Source organism: Pseudorasbora parva, chromosome 23, assembly GCF_024679245.1.
Source record: "Pseudorasbora parva isolate DD20220531a chromosome 23, ASM2467924v1, whole genome shotgun sequence".
In the NCBI taxonomy this organism is placed as follows: Eukaryota; Metazoa; Chordata; class Actinopteri; order Cypriniformes; family Gobionidae; genus Pseudorasbora; species Pseudorasbora parva.
Window position 1 is genome coordinate 11,874,595 of NC_090194.1, and position 22,870 is coordinate 11,897,464.

General features: G+C 36.1%; 1 long non-coding RNA gene across 1 annotated transcript; it reads right to left on the minus strand.

Moving 5' to 3' along the window:
• Window positions 1-1,232: 1,232 nt before the first annotated feature.
• On the minus strand, window positions 1,233-4,616 carry LOC137062997 (uncharacterized). Its single transcript, XR_010901327.1, has 4 exons — window positions 4,314-4,616; window positions 4,056-4,097; window positions 2,761-2,853; window positions 1,233-1,574 (listed from the first exon to the last, which is right to left on the minus strand). It is a non-coding gene; the product is annotated as an uncharacterized lncRNA (long non-coding RNA).
• Between the last annotated feature and the right edge of the window lie 18,254 nt (window positions 4,617-22,870).

Genomic DNA, 22,870 nt, shown 5'->3' on the forward strand with positions numbered 1-22,870 from the left:
TTTCGCCGAACACCGAGGTCCTGTGATAACATTAGTCCCGTGCGAATCGGCATCTCTGTGATTTGGCCAGGATTAGGCGGATTGTATATAATTTTTGCAAGCTTTTTTTCTTCCTGTGAGCATTTCTATCTTTATCTTTCACGAAGAATAAAGTCTGCATTCATAATGCGCACTGTTTTGAATTCCCGTGCAGCCGCGCCCGCACGGATTATACTTTCACTTTAGAATGATTTTCAATTTGAGAGTAATCTGATTGAATGGTGTTTAATATTAACACCAATAGCCTACTGTTCTTAATGAAAAACAGAACAGAACAGTACAGTACAATGACAAGCTTGTTTAAATAGCCACTTTTGCATTTGAAACTGAATCATCCGTCGTAGCCTATATTGTGAGCTTCTCACTCGTGATAAAATAAATCTGACTCCTGCCGCTGGTCTGAGCTCGGTTCATGGCGTCTGTTCGCTAACTAAACGAAATTATGTTTATTTATTAGGCTACTGTAAAATAATCAAAACGATATCGATGCTTGTTTATGATTTCATACAGATATCTATAACGAAGTCTATCATATCCGGGAGAAGTCAGTAAATTCAAGTAAAATCACAGGCTTGCTTATCCCGTGCGAATGCGCCACGCAAAACTCAGATGTGGGGGAGTCATTTCTAAATCACAGAGGTCTCTATAACAGGCTACTAATCCCGTGTGAATAGTGCTGTAGATAGCCGAACCACTTCCACGCCACTAAAGAAAGTTAGTCTTTCTCCTTACTTGTGGAAGCTCGTCCAGTCACATTTGTATTAGTCAGGGAAACTCTTTTTGTAGCTAAAACTTGCCGCGTTGGATCTATCAGCCTTACTACTGCTGAGCACTGGCTGCGTGTCCGTGGTGTACGTCATCGCGCAAGTAGCCAATCGTGTTCTGCTCTTTCTGACGGCTGCGCCCTGAACATCAGTCAGTGAGGAATGCTGTAATGTATGTGTATATCGAAATATCGGAAATGTGTTTAAAAATCATATCACCGTTATTGAAAAAAATTATATCGCGATATATATTGATATTGAATTATTGTCCAGCCCTAAAAGATACCAATCACATCGTGTATAGAGTCAGTGGGCGGGCTTAACATAATGACGGCAGAGTTGCGCTTGCGTGCCACTAGTAAACACAGAAACTGGCGAACGGCGGCGGTCTTTCGAATCAGCTTTGACCGCGACTCTGGAAGACTTGGAGTTAAGCTTTTCTCTGAGAAAAGAACAGAACGGCATTGAAGTCATTCTTAAAAAGGGAAGATGTGTTCGGAGTTTAGCCGTCCGGATACGGCGAAAGTTTAATATATCAACTAGCTCCACTTCACGTTGCTCTGGTTGGTGTAGCGCTATACAATTGCGTGCAGAGGGAGTTTGAAAGACAACCGTTTATCCGCCCCTCGGATTGAGCCGTCAATGGTGAGTTTCCAGACCAAACATCTTGATGTGGCTCTGGCTTGTCAGGCTACTATCTTTCCACTTCTTTTGCTGACCTGGAACTTTGAGGAGCACTTGCTGTGGTCGGGGTTAATCCTCACAGTGGACCTTTACATAAAAGAAAGAATTTGTAAGATCATTTGATGTGTAAAAACATTTTAAACATTGGTGTCATTTACTCACACTTATGTTGTTTCAAACCCATTAGACTGGTTCATTTTCAGAATAAAAATAAATTAATGTCTCACTCTCTCTTTATTTTTGTCTATCCAGTCAACCAAAGTTTTTTAGCATCAAGTGCATAAAGACAATGTTAAAGTAATCCATATGATTTGAATCCATATGCACTTTTTGAAACGGGATATTTTGGTTAAGTGGACATCAGTGGATGGACAAAAATTATGAGATTAAAAACATCTTAATTTGTTAAAGTTTGGAACAACATGAGGGTGAGTTAATAACAGAAGTTTCATTTTTGGATGAACTATTCATTTAACTCTATTAAGATAAGAAACACAGACTGAAACACTGAGATTGCAGAATAAGTTATGGATGTGTTCATGGATTAAAGGTGAATGTTTGTTTTCGTTTTTTGAGTTCCTACATTGCATTGATTCACATTCATATACCATGAGTCTTCGGCACAAACGTGATTCATTCACGTAGTGAGTGTAACCGGTCTTTAGAGCTCCTTGATAACTATTCAAACAGCTTATAACAGCACAAAAGAAGCCTTAAACTTATTAAAGATGTAAAAGTTTGTTCATATACATTTTATTTAATAAAAAATGAATGCAATTACTACTGTTGTCAAAAGTACCAACTGAGGTACCAAGTCGGTACTGAAATTCAAAAAATGTGATAATATTTGCATTTCTGAACGGATTCTTAAACACCTCTGATTCACCATAGTGTTCACATGCTCGTAGTATATCTGTGATTGGAGTGAATGCTAGTAGTCACATTTTTTTAATTTCAATACCAACTTAATTTTGTAGATGGTACTTTTGACTACACTAGTAAGTACACAAATCTACAAAATGCATAACATTGTTCTACTGGTTTTTGAATATTCTATACATCATAGATATTGTGACTTTAAAAGGGATAGCCCACCCAAATATGAAAGTTTTCATCACTTCAAAATATTATATGTAAACATCTTCAAAATATCTTCTTTTGTGTTTCACTGAAGTAGTAAGTGATGACAGAACTTTCATTTTCATTTGGATTGCATTTGGTTGGACTATCCCTTTGATGTTTAATATTATAGCATAATGCAAGATGTACTTACCTCTGAAAACTCCAAAGTATTGGTTGCTTCCACTTGGTACTCGATGTTTCAATTGCCAGCATCAATGCATTTTTCTGTGTAGAACTGAATCCCCTAAAATAATAATAATACATTGATAAATGTAGTGTTTAACTTTTGAAAAACATTTCACATTTTATTTTGGTGTCAGTGACAGTATGTAGATGGAGCTTTTGTTATTAGTTTAAAAGGATAGTTTACCCAAAACTGACAATCATAATTTGCTTAGGCCTACCTTTGTTATTCAAAAATGATTATCATCATTTAGTTACCCTTGTTATTCAAAACTTATTAAGGAGATGTTAAGCAGAATATTAAACATGGATGAATAATGAACATGCTACGAATAAACCAACATGTTTGCTTTTAAAAAACTATCCTAGAACTACATGATTCTGGATAAATTGACAATCAACTTTTTTTGTTACAAATAGAGTTCACATTTCTCCCATGGTTATGCAATTATAACAATTATAAACAACAATTATAAATAATATGAAATTTACTAGAGGTGCTGACAAAATATATTATTGCTGCTATCCATTTAAATGTTTAATTAATTTTAATTATTATTACTAGTTAATACATACATCAGTATATTAATCTCTTTTAATGAAAATGATAAATTATAACTACTATAAATACTTTTTAGAGCCAGAAATCTGACATTGACATTAATTTTTATATATATATATATATATATATATATATATATATATATATATATATATATATATATATATATATATATATATATATATATATATATATACATCTCGAATGTACAATCTTAGATATGAAGAAACGAGGGTGGAAAAAAAGATCAGATACGAAAAGCTCTGGCTTCGTGTGGACAAAGACTAGCCCATTTGGTCCATTACAGCCTTCGCTGAATCTAGAAATCAGATCGTGCTGTTCCGATCTGTTCGTTATGTGATCCGTGGCCTTTCTGTGTTTGCGGTAACTTGCATGTGTGACTGAAGTGCGGAGAGGCTTTGGCACGTGCACGGGGATTCAGGAACGAACTCCCACACGCAAACCTGAAGTTCGCCATGTTTTTGTGCCCTTTGGCATAATTAATAAAGGCAAATAAGACGCCACAGTGCTTGCATACGAACATTGCGTGTTTTATTCTAACAACAAATGCATGCTGAACATTTATATGGGGTACGTAATAGGTTATCGGCAGACGATTGTGTAACTTAGCGGGGGTAAATGACTGACTTTTAAACTAACGTTAAACCCACAAAAGCTCGTTTTTTCACGTGAACACTCACCTGCTCATATAATGTGTTCGTCAAACCTAAGACAGAGACCAGCTTATGTCCATATTTTGATGGTGAAACGTCCATAAAAAGGAAATAAAAAAAGAAATATTAATATTTGGAATGAGTGGCGCCACAAATCTCTCTGAGCTCTCACAGTCTCTCCACACAGTAACGTTGTATGTGAGGTGGCGTTGTTTTTTTCTTCTTTTTTTTGTTAAACTACAAATATAAAATAAACAAAGAATAAGTAAGAATATTTGCACAAACCTTTGCAGCTGACATGTTCTTGCATCTGTGCCTGTCTTCTTTTTTCCTTCTCCAAGCGGAAATAAAAGCCTTTCTGTGATTGGTCAGGTTTCGCGCTCATTTTTCTCTCGCCAAGCAAGCCGTTCTGTGATTGGTCAGGTTTCGCGCTCATTTTTTATACTGTATTTTGATTTACAGTAAATTAAAAATACTGTATTTTAGTGGTGCCAGTGGGAAATTTCCCACAATGCAACTTTAAAATACAGTAACATACTGTATAACTGTCTTACAGTAAAATACAGTTCATTTTACAGTTAATTACTGTGAAATTTACAGAAATTGCTAACAGTGTAGCTATGCTCTGATCGGTCACTTAAGATCATACGTTAGAGACCGTATACACGTCATAGTGAATAAGTGGGTATGACAGACACTTAAGCTATACTGAAACACACCTATTTAGTGCAAACTTAATTTCTCACTGTCAGTTATACTGAGTTATCCGGCTTTTTAGCGTGACATTGATGTGAGTAAAAGAAAGAGGCCCTTACGGTATATATGGAGACATTTTAACTGCGATTAAGTGTGTGATCTCATGGTTCTTTGAGGCACCTTTAATTAACAAACTGACGCATACCTCATTATTTCTTATTCTTGTTAATTTTGTGGTAACTTATATTACTTATATTCTCAGCTGATTTACTTGGAATAAGTGAGAAACAGAATTTTAGAAATCTAGTTATGAGCATGACAAGCTGCAAGCCTATAAAAGTATATATTAGTAGTCTGCTTTACAAACACTTTAAAAAACTTGCACCTCAAAAAGGAGTTTAATTCTCTCTTTTAATCCCACAATAATGCACTGTGATAACGAGTGTACATTCAAAGTACACTCAAGGGCTAGCTAGAGAATACCCATAATGCACTGTGTGGGTCACACCGAATGAACTCCAGAGTCTGATCAGCAGATGGTACCTACAGCTAAATTATCCAAACCGCTGATCCAATGTGGGTACAGCATAATATCATACAGGTACAAATTACTTTTAATTGATTATTAAATGTTTAATCAAGGTTTATGCCTGGTTTCCATGATGGAAATATTTTCATTACTACACAGCAAACACAAACTACACAAAAGCAGCACTCTTTCTGAATTTGCTCACTCGTTTTAATTTATTCCTTCAAATTATATATTGTTAGAGGACTAATGTAGGGAATAGTTAATGAGGATATAGGAGGCGACAGCCATGAATAAGTTGAAAATGGAGATGTCAAGGTCACACAGTTAGGTCACATGATAATGATGACATGACGATTGTAGCACATCCATATTATATTCATACTACACATATACTATAGAACATACTATTTTAGAACTTTAAGTACTTCTTCAAAATAACCTACTCAAGAGAGTATGCGATTTCTGATGCAGCCCAAAATTTCAAACCGGCATGCACTGCTTCTTATCAAACGCTGATCAGTGTGAACAGTGCCAAATTTAGCCAAACACACCCTTTTTTCCATCTGATGAACGAAAAAAAGAACCACCCAGTGGACCACACTCAGAATCAGAATCCACCCGACTTTACAGCGGCTGATGACATAACTGCAGGCTACAATTATAATAAACAGAAGGCTAAAGTGCTTTGGTGTGGACCCTAATATATGTCCTTTTCAAGTGCTCAATGAAAAGCCAAGGCAGGGAAATGCAGCAGCTTCTGAGGACAACCTCCCATTTTTTTAAAACTGGGAAGACAGAGTAAATCCCCCATTAAAGGGTTAGTTCACCCAAAAATGAAAAATTCTGTCATTAATTACTTACCCTCATGTCGTTCGAAACCCGTAAGACCTTCGTTCATCTTTGGAACACAAATGAAGATATTTTTTGTTGAAATCTGATGGCTCAGAAATGCCTTCATTGGCCACAATGTAATTTCCTCTCTCAAGACCCATAAAGACACTAAAGACGTCACTACAAAGTCTATCTCACTTCAGTCGAGAATAGTTTTTGTGCGCAAAATAAACCTAAATAACAACTTATATAGTGATGGCCTATTTCAAAACACTTCTTCCTGAAGCCTCTGAGCTCAATGAATCAGCTTATCGATTCATGATTCAGATCGCGTGTCAAACCGCCAAACTGCTGAAGTCACGTGACCTTGACGATCCGAACCGCTGATTCGATAAACTGATTCATAACGGTTCAAAGCTTTACAAAGTTTTTTTTTTTTTTTAATCGCGGCCATCACTATATAAGTCGTTATTCAGGGGGTTTTTTTGCACACAAAATCTATACTCGTAGCTTCATAAAATTATTGTAGAACCACTGTAGTGAGATGGACTTAGGTGCCTTTAGTGCCTTTTATTGGTCTTGAAAGAGAAAATGACATTGTGGCTAATGGAGGCATATTGGAGCCATCGGATTTCAACACAAATATCTTAATTTGTGTTCCGAAGATAAACAAAGGTCTTACGAATGTCAAACGACATGAGAATGAGTAATTAGTGACATAACTTTCTTTTTTGGGTAAACTAACCCTTTAAGAACAGAGCATGCATCAATGACAACAGAATGATATTAAGTTAAACACAGTTTAAGGAGGAGCTGGGGAGGAGGTGGGTTGCAAAGCAGCATGCAGTGAAAGCAGTCAAGCTGGCTGACTGAACTTAATTTATGCTTAAGTAAGGCATTCTGTTTGAGAGTTGGCAATTGAGCACATAGGAATTGGACCAGCAGAGCTTGACTATATGGCCTGCCTGATCTCTTTCATGCTAGTATAGCATAGCAACCTTTCTCTTTCATTATGCAGTCAATGACATGACAGATACTGTGATCGTGGAGGATGACTTTGTAAAGCCAATTAATGGCTGAGTATTTGATCAGAGCTTTAACCATCATTCATTACTCCCATACTGCTCTCCTAGCCCTTACATTAATTAGCTTTTATTAATGTGAGCAGTCAGGGGACTGTTCAGCCCCCAGGGCTAAAGCATTTAGAGTAATCAGCAGCCATGAATGTGAATGATGCTGAGCGGAGATGAATAATTTACCAAGTACGCATAAGGACAAGATCATTCTTGGCCTGGCTCATCTTGCAGAAAAAGTTTTGTCATGCTAACACTGATGCTGGGACAAAATAATCCTCAGCCATAAAAAGTCTTGACAAATGGAGTAAACCAGGCTTCAATGTTTGCTTCTCAGATGCCAGTCAGTGAACATTTGTGCTCTCGTAAGCAGTCATGACCAAAAGGGTCATTTCTTGGATACAGTGTAGCTACAACATGTTCAGCTTATTAGGATTAACACTGGATCATAAAAACTGCATTTTACATTATAATGGGAAAAAGTTAGGTAAAATTAGATCTTCATAAAATTAAAAACAAAGCAAATGTTTGCATGTCTTTATCAATGTATTAATTTACTTAAAAGTACACTACAAATAAATAAATAGTAGGCATACTTCTGAACACCAGTCTGGCTGCAACAACTAGTTGATAAAAATAATAATAATCAATAATGAATATCATTGACAATGATTCTCATTATCGATTAGTCGGGTCTACCACCAACTTCCACCAGCTGCGGCAAATTACAGCACTGAATAATGCATTTCTATGGACAAAATGCATCTAGAAATAGTGGAAGAAATAGAGTGAGCAGCTGCTGGAAAGGTACATGGTAAATTATTTATTTTTAGCTTCACGTGAATGCATTTAACATACCCTGTCATGCCCTTTGACAGATGTGTGCACGTCCTCAGAGGAAAACTTTCATTTTAAAGGTTATATACTTTGATCTATATAGAGAACAGTAGTTATATCCTCATCTGTAAATGCTACTAATTCACACAAGGATTTATATTTTGCGAGTCCTGAATGTGTTAAACTTCAAAGTTCACTGAATGAGTGCAGATGCAGAGGGTCAAACAGACGGAACACAATAGAGTGGGACACAATTACAAATAAACGCAAAAACATTAATTTAGCTGAAATATCTGCTGTAGGACGCTAAATGTAATTCATATATTTTATGAGAAGTAAGTGTAACGGGATTACAGTGTGTAATTTGATATAAATTAAATACATTTCTTGTCTATTTACAGGATAAAGGAATGACAGTAACAGGTTACTTGTCCTTCTCAAATGTGTGTGTTTTCCTGCAGAACATTCCTCTTATTTGGTAACACTGAGTTTGTGTTTTTGTTTTGTTTATCATTTTAATGTAGGGTTCTTCTAAAACTACTTCTTCAGAATGAAAAGTGCGTTATAAATAAATCTATTATTATTAATTTTTTTTTAATTTATATATATTTTTTTTAAATAAATGTCTGGGGTGGGTCATTTTACCAATACAACATTTGCATTCCTTTGTTTAGATTCTCTCCTTCTCTTTTCTACTGGATAAATTACAATAAATACCGGTTTGAATTAGTCTTGGACGACTGCAGCTATCGATGCCACATGTTTCTCAATAAAGAAAAACGCCTGCTTGAAAGATATACCCAAGTTCTCCTGGTCTTCACTTATGAGTTTCCAACAGTTTTGGTGCCGTGACCCGGATAGAGATTCTCACCTGAATCCAGCTAAACAAAGATTCTGACTTCATTCCAGACTGAATCCAGTTGATTTGTTAAACCTGGGTAATAAAATACACAAAAGAAAGGCTGCAAACTAGATTGTATATTTTGGTCTAGTCTTCCATCTCACTTGGCTGTATACAAACATACGAAGATGAAGGAATCAGGTTGAAACTGTCTATCCAAAAAGATATCCAAACAAGGGTAGAAAGGCAAACACAACCATACATCAACAAGACCAGACAAATGTGAACTGAAAACACAGTTACTTAAATACTCAGACGAACGAGGAGATTAATGACATTACACATGAACGTGATGACAAATCAAATGAGTAACCAAGGTGACAAACTCATTCCAGAATATGGTCAAACAAAGTTCAAGCAACATAGAACCATGACAACATTGTGCCACTTACAATAATAAAGTTTATTTTATTCAAGTAGTATCAAACTTAAAAGAGTAATTCACTTTTTTCAATATTATGTGCTTCAGATAGTTTTCCATTTCACGCAGGACTATATTTTGGACATCAAACCATTTGTTTGACAAAATCACATGAATATGTATTGTGCTACACGAGCACTCATGAGACAAAAACAAAATATAATGAACCGAAATATCACTGCAACTGTAAGGTTTTGAGTAGAGAAACAAGTGCATCTTGACATCACAAGACAAATTTTAAATAAATGAGAAAAATATTATGTAAAAACAGTCAAACCATATTAATTATAAATGCCCCAGTGCATGCTGGGAATGGGAAATACAAAGCACCTTACAGTAACATTTAATAAAAAATAATGTTTTGCACAAAATTACCAGCTTGTGGCTCAAACCTGCAACCTATAGATTTCCAGGTATTTAACCACTATTCGCCAATACAGTGCTCAGATATACAAAAAATATACAAATAACTCCATTATTATAGTTTATAGTCCACTACAGTGTGAATCACACTGGTCATCTGTACAGCCATCATCCTTATCTTTTCCAGACACTTCCTCAATTATGAATCCTTTAGCATGTTGTTGTCAATGAAGGGGAGCACTTGACCTTGCTGTCAACATTAATTAGGCTTGATGTGTTTGACACACTGTGTACATCTCAAATTATCACGTTACAGACTGATATAACCTTTAGTCAGCCTCACAAATCCCGACACAGCTTTGCACCGGCTCAATAAGAGCTGCCAGGTAATGAGTTACCCAGTTAGACACCGACAGCTGCTCCCATCTGACCAGAGCCGAGCCGAGACGAGACGTGGGAACAGAGAGGCATCCGAGAGGGTGATAAAAAGAGATGAGGTGCACCGGCAGAGAGGGCGATGAAAGGAGAACTTAAAAAAGCACAATTATAGGTAAAACTTTTCTAGAGAGGAGAGCAACACAATGGTTTTTGTAGTGCCATTGAGCTGTTGCCTCCTAGATTAAATAAGCATGGCTACGTTAGAACTTATTTATTTGAGCGAGTGCTCGAGCTGACCCTTTTTAACCTTGCTGGAGTTTAATTAAATTAAATCAGCCATATAATTGTTCTTTTAAGCTTCCAACAACTTAAGGGGAGCGAGTTTCGAAAGTTCACCCAATTCATGTAGGTCAAAAAGAATCAATTGCGATTACGGCCGAAATATACTACACAAACGTCTGTGTTTGTGTGCTGTGTTCGCACAGTGATCCAGAAATAGGATGGAAAACAACCTGCTTGAGGTCACTTAGGGGATCAGGTTGTCAACAGAAGTTGAAACGGAAGCATTTGAGATTCCGGTAAAAGCAAAACATATTGAACCAGAAAATCCTCAAATCTTTAATAAAAACATGGGAAAAGAAAATATCATGTGAAGGCCAAATGCTATTTGCACTAACTCTGCCCATTCACAGAAAATTTTGACGCAAATCAACCCGAGGTTTGAATCCCCCTTTTCCCAAACTGGCTGCACTCTGTTCCCATCATATATCAGACCTAAAAGGCATTTATTTTCAATTAAAATGAGTGTGAGTTTTAATATGAGTGTGAGTAAAATGAGTTTTCAATTCAAAAAGTGTGTTTATCGGTTATGGGTCTGTATAGGGAGGGCTTTATTGTCCCAGTAATCCAGCATTCATTTAATAATTTTAACAAATATAATCATTTACACTGTTATTATTGCATACTGCTTAATGTACAGCAACACTGAGGTGCAAATAGAACCTGCCACTATTTGGAAGTATAATACCATTGAACTATTGAACAGTCAGAACTCAATTCGCTCCTGACACACGGACCGATGGACACAGACTGGCGGAGGATTGTTTGCCAGCTGTCAGTGCTCGCGAGTATAGGCTACAGATCTGTTTTTATGTAGGCTTATGCCCTTTAACAATCGTAATCAAATACACCCATTATTATGTCTAAATGTCCGTCTTGGCTGTGTCTTGAGTGAATAGGTTTGGGAAGTGTGACAGTATAGGCTATAGGCTATTGGGTCCGTGTATTAGCCTACTGTAGGCAGTAATCTTTAAAGTGAAAGCAAACGCAGCCTATAGGCTACCTATCAAATAACAACCACTGAACAAAATAAAAAAAATAACAGTAGCCTGACTTAAACGATAAAAAAAACACTTAGAAAAGCATTTTTGTATTTATTTATCATTGTATTTATTTGTCTTCATATCATTTGTTTATTATTTCTTATTTTATTACTGACTGTTTACTTGATTAATTAATTATAATTAATTGAGAACTTTTTATATAGCCTAAGGCAATTGCTTATTGCTGTATTTACTTTTCCCAGATATTTCCCACCCTAAGCGATCATGTTATTAAAGCTAATAGTACACCACTGGACTAGCCTTTTTGTGTAAGATACCAAAATAGACAAGATTTGTGCATTTGTTTGTTCTATTGTTGTGTATGACTATTGTGCATATAACATAATACATAATATAGTAAATGTGGTATCTTAATTATTTAAAAAAAAAAACATCGCAAATTTTTTCGGAAATTTCTGGAAATTACCTCCACAAAATATTGTCATATTGATCGCAAAAATCACAAAAAAATATTGTGAAATTCTGGAGGGACTGATTGAAAATATCAGATTGCTAAGAAATGCTGTTATTTTCACTTAGTGTATAGCATCTATTGCAATTTGCACAGTGCAAATATGACTTAATATACTGGTCAAAACATATACTGTTACAATATGTATTATAGTTTTGCTTGAAAACTTAAAACATTTATGCTAAATTAACATTTTTATATTACTCATAATATCTATCCTGTTAATGTACAACCATACTAGGGTGCAAATAGTATGCATCTTACAAAATAAATTTATAAATGTAAATATGTCAAAAAATATGTCACAAAAAAACACTAAAGAGTTATCATACTCTTTGTTATACTACCATATAGTCAACGAGAGATCACCAAAGCCCACAATGAGTTAAATAATTAAAATCTTTGTATTTTAAAATAAAGTGCACTTGTTCGCCAATCTAGTTAAATATCTGCAGACCACATACTGATATGGTATAAATGATCAGAACACCATATCTTCTCTTAACAAGACCTGTGTCTAATGGTTTTCATCAGAGCCAGACAGGGTACTTGAAATAACCCTCTCATGTTGAAAGAAAGGCTCACAGCTTTTTTTTCTCCTCTGTGTATCTCAGAGATCATTTTCACAGATAATGAGATTTGTTAACTTGGGAGATCAATAGAAAAGCCAGACTGTTTCTGCCTCTGCAGGGAAAGAGTTTTGACTACAATGGTGAAACCTTTAAAAACAATTTGCCATTATGCACAAAACAAATGTGTATATAACAGTTGCGTGTGGTGGTCTTCTGAAATGGTAACGTAAGCTTTCTGATTTGGGGATTTTCAGTCCATTGTGAATTCATGCATTTGTTTATCAACACCCTTAGGCCTTGTCCACGCTAATATGTTTTAGTTTGAAAATGCATCTTTTTCTCTCCGTTTTGGACTTAAAGGTACCCTAGAATGAGCTGAAACAATGTTAAATTGTTCTCTGATATCTACAAGTGGCTTATTTAACAGCAAAAATGGTCCAGATACAGTTTTACAGGTCCATTAACAGCCCTATAAATTGTCCCTAAGCTTTTTGCCTCATTTAGAAGGGTCATGAATATTAATGTTGAGCTCTGCTCTGTTTGGCTTATTTCAGCAGCTCACAGCAGTTCAGCTGTTCAGCGAAGCGGCTCAAGAGTCCTGACCGTCCTGACAGAACACAGACAAACTGAATGACACTTTAAGCAGAACATTTCAAATGAAGATTGCTAACTTATTTATTGGTGTTTTCAGATCATCCCTTACGAGAAAGAGCTTGCGTGCATATGGTTGCCAGATTGTAAGTTTAGGTAAAACACCAGATAGTATACATGTTCTTTTCAAAGAAAAGCTCTGTTTGGGGGATTTAAATTACTGAAATCTGGCAACCGCACGAACGCTCTTCATTCCCTCAGACAAATCCAAAACCAGTAATTTTAGACTCATCTTTTTTCGTCAACGATATTGCATGTTTATATAACATTAGTCACAATATAGGCTATTCAGTGACTGTAATGTACTCTGAAATACAAGCATGCAAAAACATCGTACTTAAGTTCTCAAAAATATAAATATAAATATTTTTACAAAATGAATAGCCTCAAATCACTATCGTTTTAACTTATATGGTGTAAAAGGTGACGTTTGCTAGAAGGATCGAGTAAACAATCTGTGAGCAATGTATCTACGGTTGTATTTTGTAATACAAAATAATATTAACCTTTGTCATTAGACACATTTTCCTATTGTTACTGTACTAGCATCTTGCGTTATCTAGACAATGCGGCCTCTCTAAGAAACTTTCAATTTAATCAGACATTGCTTAAACTGTCAATAAGTGGATACAATTGCTACTTACTGCTTGCAGGAATACAGTTATAAGTGCCACTTTCTTCAGTTTAAGAAGCTGATCGAAGCTTGCTTGAAATGGGCCGAACAAACAAACAATCTTGAATTAAATTGTTGCGGTACCCAATTATAAACCTGACTGTTGGCATTTTTTATCTGTGGGAAGGGTAGAAAAGTCCTCACGTCTCCTACACAGCCTGGAACATGACGTGTGTCCATGAGAGTTGCCGTTTTTGCTATCCCTCAAGTGTTGGTTTATTTACCTGCAGTCCTGATGATTTGGCTCCATCAGTTCCGCCTGACAATTCACATGTTTGGACATATGCAAATGTTGGGGGCATACATATAAATGATCCCCAACGATTGCGTCACGATTGGTGTTATGTTGAGATTCACTTATTTTTCCGTGGTGTTTTTCATGCTCGAGATTTACATATGAAGGAGGAGGCAATGGTGTTTGAGACTCACTGTATGTGATGTCCATTTACTGAACACTTTTTATTTCACTATGGCAAGGTTAATTCAATTTTTCATTCTAGGGCACCTTTAAGAATTGTGTGATAGCTTTTAGAGGTCGACCAATATGGATTTTTTTGGCCGATGCCAAAGCCGATGCAGATATTGAGAAATCAGAGTAGCTGATGGCCGATATTATATGATGCAGATTTTTTTGGCTGTGTTTGGGCGATTTTCTTTTTTTACTCCCTTCATCTCATAAAATCTAACAGTTAAGTAATAAGTTAAACATTGATATATTACACAGTATATTGAACAGCCTGCTGCTCATAACTGCTTAAGGTCACATGTCCACCAAAACATTTTTAGCCAGCTTTTTTCTTTTTTCAATTGAGACACTTTTGTAATGATACAGAATATCTGCGGAAGTGTCATTTCTGCGGAAGATCTGCGGAAGATCTCATTTAACAGATTGTTCTGCATTGTTTATGTGTGACAATGTACAAGCGAAATGTGCCGTTTGGTTGGTGTTGTTGTCCAGACCCTCCTCCACTGTGATTAGACAGCTGGATGAAAAGTGACAGATGTCCAATCCCGGTGGAGGAGGGACGGGACAAAGACCACACCGACTAATCACCACATTCTCCTTGTACAACGTCAACAGATGAAAACAACAAGCATAATAACGGATATCATTTAAAACAATAGCCAGAGCAAATACTTCATATTGTATCTGAATTTGAAACAATACAGAAACAGACTATCTGTGAAATGAGATACTAGTAACACTTTCATGGGTATTCCGAAGCGAGCAAAGTGTCTAAAGTGAAGATAAAAAAACCCCCAGCTGCACTGCAGTATCAAAATGCTCTCAAGCGCTCAGCTAGGTGTATTCAGCCAGCTAAAAACACTTTGGTGGACACGCAGCCTTATGATATGCATGTTTGGCATCAATTCTAGTAGGCTTCGTTACTGCACTTTCGAAACGGTCTGTTTACCCCTGCCATCATTAGCTGAAGCTGTGTGAACAAGGCACGGCTGCAGAGTGTAAGTCGCTCCGTTTCACACGCAACCTCAGAGGGAGAGAAATTCTCCGGTACAGAGACATAATTGATAACGTCAGAGCTTATAATAATTAATATAATAAAATACAATGCAGGCTACTATTTATAATTTAGCAGCGGTGCTCGTTACCAGGTTTTGGTACCCGTGCCTACCTGTAGCCTACAGCTGGTTGCAGGCTCGCTGACAATAAAATATCGAAAATTATACTTGCATTCTCTTCCCAAATGTTATTCTAATGTTCTCTCCAAATGTAGCACCATATTTAACCAATTAAATATATGAGGCTAGATTAAGAATTTAAGTTAGAGTAGGACATCACAGGGTTATGGCGGTGGAATGGCACTCTGCTTGCCGCAAGAGGCAGCACCACGTGTTCCACAACAACGCTAAACTGCTCGCATGATGTGCCTGCCTATTAATCGGCCTAATTTGCAGCAGAATCACCATGCCGATTAATTAAAAAAAAAAAAAAAAAAAAAAAAAAAAAAAAAAAAAAAAAAAAAATCGCCTGATTAATTGGCCATAAAATTATGGTTAGTAGAATAACTTGTCTTACTTGCAAAGTTTATTTAATCAAAATAAAGTTAATATTATATGATATTAAGCAGACACTCTACTAATAATCTGACTGGTAGGTTACATGTAGTTGCAAATGTATTTATCTTTAGTACAATGTCTTAAATCGACTAATGAAATGGTGTTACCACAAGGATTTACAACAATGAAGCCTTTAATTGTACTTTAGAAAATTATAAAAAGTTAATCTCAAATGTATTTAATGAGCACAAAGTAATCCGAAAGTATTCTGTAGCATGCTAAAATTAAATTTAATCCAATCCAAAAAATTTAAAAAATGAGAATTAAACTTGATGCAACAGTAAATCAAATTTAAAACCATCTGGAAAACCAAAAAGATTAAAAAAGAGAATCTTTATCTTCGTTTTTATTGGAAAGAACATAGAAGTGTGATCGTAGAAGATCTGTTAACAGATGGCATGAGTCATCAGGGCCAGAACACTCCAGTGGAGCCACTTGAGGAGCAGCAGTTCACTAACACATGGGAGTAACACCTCAGGAGCAGGAGTGCGGAAGATGGACTCAGAGCTATAGTTGTCTGTCTCATTCAAAAAAGATTTTTTTAATCTCCAAATTATATATGCAGCATTTTTTTGTTGTTGTTGCTCACAGATGGTGTTCTTCTCTAATTAAATAGCTTATGGTTTTTAAACTATCAGAAAACTATACGCAATTGCGAGTGAAAACTGCTTTATATCTATCTATGTGTCCATATTTCTGAAATACCGTGAAGGCGTCATGCTGTTGTGTGATCTATAGGAGTTCTTTGTTCATTTTCATAGGGGCAACATGAAGCCGCTTTCTCCCGTGGTGTAGTCAACGTCAAGGTCATTTTGAAGTTCAGCACTCACAATCATTTTTTAGAGGTTTTAACAAGCCATTAACCTAACCCAGCTTTAGAGATACTCAGTCCCTTTTTTTTTTCAGACAATGACAATGTTCTTTTTTGTGTTCTATTGTTCTTTACTTTCCACATTATGATTATGAAAATAAAAAGCACATTAAATACACACATTTCTCATACACACCATTTCTAATAATATACATTCCTAAATCTTCCCAAAATAATCTTGAGTTGTAAAGATTCTTTTTCAAGTCCGCAAAGTTCACAGGTCTATGAAATGTTGAATTTAAATCTTTCCAAAGCATTCTTAACTGGATATATTCTATGTAGTATTGTGCAAGACACTTCCTTAATTTTGTTTTTGATGCAACACTTATTTTGCATTTTCCATGCTTTATTTCAATTGATATAATACAATTTTTAATAAAAATGACCAAAAAACTTCAAGCAGCAAGAAAAAAGACAGAAGATAATTTACTATAACCTTTTTGCTAGACTGATGTTTTTAAACATCGTCATTATCAATGTAAATACCCAGATCAGGCATAACATTATGACCACTGACAGGTGAAGTACATAACAATGATTATCTCTTCATCAAGGCACCTGTTAATGGGCGAGATATATTAGGCAGCAAGTGAACACGTCTTCAGTTGATGTGTTAGAAGCTGAAAAAAATGGGAGAGCTTAAGAATTTGAGCAAGTTTGACAAGGGCCAAATTGTGATGGCTAGATGACAAGGTCAGAGCATCTCCAAAACTGCAGCTCTTGCTGGGTGTTCCCGGTCTGCAGTGGTCAGTATCTATCAAAAGTAGTCCAAGTAAGGAACAGTGGAGAACCAGCCACAGGGTGATGGTCGGCCAAGGCTCATTGATGAACATGGAGAGTGAAGGCTTGCCCATGTGGTCTGATCAAACAGACGAGTTACTGTAGCTGACATTGCTGAAGAAGTTAATGCTGGTTCTAATTGAAAGGTGTCAGTGCATCACAGTTTGTTGCATTTGGAGCTGCATAGCTGGAGACCAGTCAGGGTGCCCACTGACCCCTGTCCGCTGCCAAAACGCTAACAGTGGACACATGAGTAACCTGCCAGAAAGCAAAAAATGGTTCAGGAATGGTTTGAGAAGTGAGGTGAGAAGTGAGAGAGGTTTGAAGTGTTGACTTGGCCTCCAAATTCCTCAGATCTCAATCCAATCGAGCATCTGTGGAATGTGCTGAACAAACAAGTCTGAGTTAAGGAGGCCCCACCTCACAACTTACTGGGCTTAAAGGAACTGCTTATATCATATTTATGTCAGATACCAGAGCACACCTCCAGGGGTCAAGTGAAGTCCATGCCTCGATGTTTTGGCAGTCAATGTTATGCCTGATTGTGTATTTTCACCATTGTCCATGTCTCTTCTAGACCTCGTTTTATACTATAGCAATTGCTGCCAAATTTCAATTAGCAATTTAGCCGTTTTCAGGACTTTTGGCATTTTTTTTCCAGCTTTTGTGATTTTTGATAATTTAGTGAGGTATTTTTGTTTTTATATGTACATTTTCTAAACATGTTTGATTGAAGTGTTTGACAACCCAGTTGTGATTATCAGAATAAATGTGTGAGTAGATGTTTTGCAACAAGCAGAGTCAGTAATGACATGCATGACAAATAAATGAAAATCTGGGTTCTGGTTTGACACAAGATGTTTCTTTCCATTAAGTATTCCCATTAGGCAAGTTATTACTTTGTTCCCATTATGGTAATTTTCGTCATAATAAAATAATATTATGATACAACTAATGCATCGTCGATACAAGCCACACAATCTACAAGAATTAAGACCCTAATGATTGCTGCACAAAGCAAGAACAAAATGAACCAGCGGTTGCTAGGAGATATACAGGAATAATTCTGTTGCTGTGTGGCTCCAAAATAAGATATAGAGTTTTAGATTTTCTACTAATCCAAATTAGTTTTCTGCTCATGCTATTATTTTCCCTTTGTATGCGTCAGTAGCCCTTCCCGTATCATACTGGAGTCTGTCTACCATTACGGACAGATGTATTTTCTTTTGACAAGCTCCGACAACTTAATGGTCCTTCCATAATGTGTATGGTTCCTAACCGCCGACAGCAGCATACAAAAAGCATCAATTACTATGTAGGACTACAGCAGGGTGAAGCCGGGTTAAGTATAGCTGTACTGTACCTGCCTTAGCTTTCTTTCTATTCACAATACAGCTAAGACAGCAGTCATCAAGACAAATGGAATTTAGAAATCAATCTTTTGGCAGAGCAAGCGCTCTCTTTGTTGAACACTTTAATTCACAAAGTAATGCTGAATCTGTGTATCTTGGTCAATACAGATCGATTTCATTGACATAAATAACTGTTGTCTTTACACTGATCCTTAATGCTTCTACTTACAGGTGGTTAAGCATCTGGAATTCGACTTGGTACAGTTTGTGAATTGCAGGCATAAAATTGGAATTGAAATAATTTCGAATGCACCAGATCTACACAAAATAGAATGGTTAGGCAATGAGAATGGTTTGGCCTGACGGTGAAAAAACAGCTATTGTGTCCATCAGATGTGCAATTCTGAAACTTGCAGGAAGTAGTTGGTCATTTGGGTACTTTTTTGCCTACTTTTTTCAAATACTAAGGACCCTATCATATGATGCCTGGTGCAATGCAAGTGTTTCATTGTTCATTGCATGTTTGACGCGGTTATTATTTTCACATCCACCACTACGTTGTTTAAAGCAGTGTTTCTCAACCAGTGAGTGGGTCGTGGCTCATTCTATAGGGGGGTTGCGAGACTTTCTATGCAGTCTCCTATTTTCGAATTTCGTATGTTGAATCATTATTGCCGTAACTTTCTTACGCTAATTCTAAACTGTCTTATCACAATACTGTATCACTGGCGCGAACGGCTCTAAGGTCCTACTCGTTTTACCCCGTTGCTTGGTAACAACAGCGTGCTCGAGATGCCAGAATTCCTTCTGGATTCAAACCAGACACGAATATCAAGAACTCGCAGATCGTGCAATGAAGTTTCTCTTGCCATTCAGAACCACCTATCTTTGTGAGTCGGGATTTTCAACAGTGAATGCAATGAAAACAAAAAGCAGGAATAGACTGACAACAGCTAGTTTGAGTGCAACACTACGAGTGGCCCTTTCCCCAATTCCACCGCGTCTGGATATCGTTTGCCTACTGGATACGCGTTTGCCTCATAGTCTGCCTAATTATTGAAAAAAAGTGTTTTCGTGAAATGAATGGTAAAACTTTACAACATGGTTCATAACATGAACTAATAATGCACTGCACTTTCAATATTTACTAATGCATTATTAAATCTTGTTAACATTAATTAATGCACTGTGGACTAACATGAACAAACCATGAACAGCTGAGTTTTTATAAAATAGTCTAGATGTAAAATGTGTTATTTATTTCCAGCCTTAGTGGGTCGTATGACTGGCATACAAAAATAAATTGGGTCGCAGTAGGCAAAAGCTTGAGAAACCCTGGTTTAAAGGAACACGCCTCGAAATAGCCTCATTTTTTCCAACTCCCATAGAGTTAAACAGCTTAAAAGAACTTGAGTTGAGTTGAGTTGAGCCATGGCACAGCAGCAAAATTCCTTGATTATAACACAGGTATGAGAGTATAGCTCCTAGCCTTTTGAAAATAGGCTCATTTTCCAACTGCTGTAGAATCCATTCAGCCGATCTCCGAGTCTGGCGGCAGCACTTTTACCATAGCTTAGCATAGATCATTGAATCTGATTAGAATAAAAAATTACCAAATATTGAAACTCTTTGGTAATTTTTTATTCTAAACAGATTCAATGATCTATGCTAAGCTATGCTAAAAGTGCTGCCGCCAGACTCGGAGATCGGCTGAATGGATTCTACAGCAGTTGGAAAATGAGCCTATTTTCAAAAATAGCAGCGTGTTCCTTTACAGGGCTCGACATTAACGCTTGTACGCTTGTCTGGGACAAGTGGATTTCTTAAAGGGAAGAGTGAAAGAGAATTTTAATTGCCCGACGGAAAAGAGCTGATTATAATGCCAATAACAAAAAAAAAAAAAAAAAAAAAAAAACTAATTCCCAAAATGCAAGAATGATTCTGTATTAATTTAGTATAAGTGATTGATAGTGGATATGGATAATATAATGTAATGAACTGATGGTAACAACACACTGTTGATGCTCGGGCATCTTGAGGAGAAATCAAAACATTGCGGTAAACATTCAAAATGTGAAGTTTTTATATTTATAACATATGATACAGTTAAACAACATCACAACCAAATGTGCTGTTTTCCTGAATACCACCACAATTGAAAATGACACTGATTTCATATGACAGTTCCATAAACAATTAATTAACATTTAGTCAATTACATTTTAAATGCAATATTGAGTGTTTTTGTTCTATTTCAGCAGTGAAAATAGTTCCAAACAAAGATTCCAAGCAACAGCAGAACCATAATGCCTCTCACAGCAACAGTGTGTTACTGAATGATTCAGTGTTTGAATGAATCAGTTGAATCAAAGATTCAGTTACCTATTCGTAAACGACTGCCTCATTCTCAGGGAATCAGTCGTTTGAATGAATCGTTTGAATGAATCGTTTGAATGAAGGACTCAATGACTCACTTATTAAGACTCACCTGCTTCCACCTACTGGTGGTTTAGTTTCATATACCTTTCAACATTTATTTTGTTTATTCAAAAATACATCTCATTACATCATTTAATGCAGTTGTAATTTTTCTGTTTAAATTATTTAATTTGATTTGTAACAGCCCTATAGTGTCTTATTTTGAATGTAACGATATAACAATATTAAATTAAATCTAAAGCTTAGCCCATATTTTAAAAGATTAGGGGAAAATGCCCTTTATAAAATATGTCAAAGCTGAATGAGCTGGTAAGAATATTGCTTAAGAATAAGTTATATTTACAACACACACACACACACACAAACTTTTTTTTTCCAGACAAGCACATTTTTTACTCTGAAGGGTGAATGACCAATTTACTTATCCGGAGGACAAGCACATGAACATGCTTAATGTCCAGCCCTGCTTTAAATAGCAAATACACTCCTGTCTAAAAAGAAGGTGTGTTCAGAAGCATTGTAGATGCATTGCTATTTTGAGGCAACTGAAAACCACTAACCAACAAAAAACAGGTCTAAAGTCATATATATATATGTTTATCACACATTACAAAACACCAAAACACACCCATGGCTCATTAGGAGAAAGCTTAGCTCGTTAAAATAGGGCCCTATGTATTCAGACTTTTGCCATACCATTTTCATAAGTGGAATTATATTGCTGACTTTGATTTTGAAGAGGAAGTCAGAATGGTTGAGGTTGATTTAATAACGTAACAAGAGAAAGGAAGGGAGTAAAATAAAATAAAAAGATGGATGATTTTTATTACGTCTCTCTTGTCTGCTTAATTGTTTAATTACTCCTGACAAAAAATACATTTTATTTTGTAATGCACTTTATATTAAAAAAAAATCTCAATGTGCTACAGAATGAATTAAAACAATCAACAACAACAATAAATAAATAAGTAAATTAAAAATTAAAACATTTAAAAAAAACTACACTATTTAGTGCTTGATTTCAGATGCAGCGATTGACTCACTTGAGTTTGGGTGCTACAACAACGCAAAATGAAAATGGGAACAACCCAACATAGGGGGCAAAAATCACTTAAAATCAATTAGAGAGAAAAGATCAAGAGCAACTGAAGGATTACAGTTTCAAAATCCGTCTCACAGCATTTTATCTTTGTTGGTGTGTTCTTTTCTAGAAAAACGTTACTTGTTCACAAAAGACTGGAGGTTGTTGTGATCCATCTGTGATGTTTGGCCTTGCAGGGCAGATTGTTTGAAACCAACAATTTTGATGACAATGGGTAACAGACAATTGACAACTTCTTTGCAATACAGAGTCCTTTTTTGTTGGCCAATAAAGACATCACTGTCTCAACCTTGTTTACTTTCCAGCTGATTTCCCTAAAATGTCACCAGGCTTATGATCAGTTTTAAAAAACAAAATACAGAAGCAAATTCATTGATCATGTCATTTAATATATATCTTAGCAAACATTAATAAGTAGAAGCATCGGATATTTACAC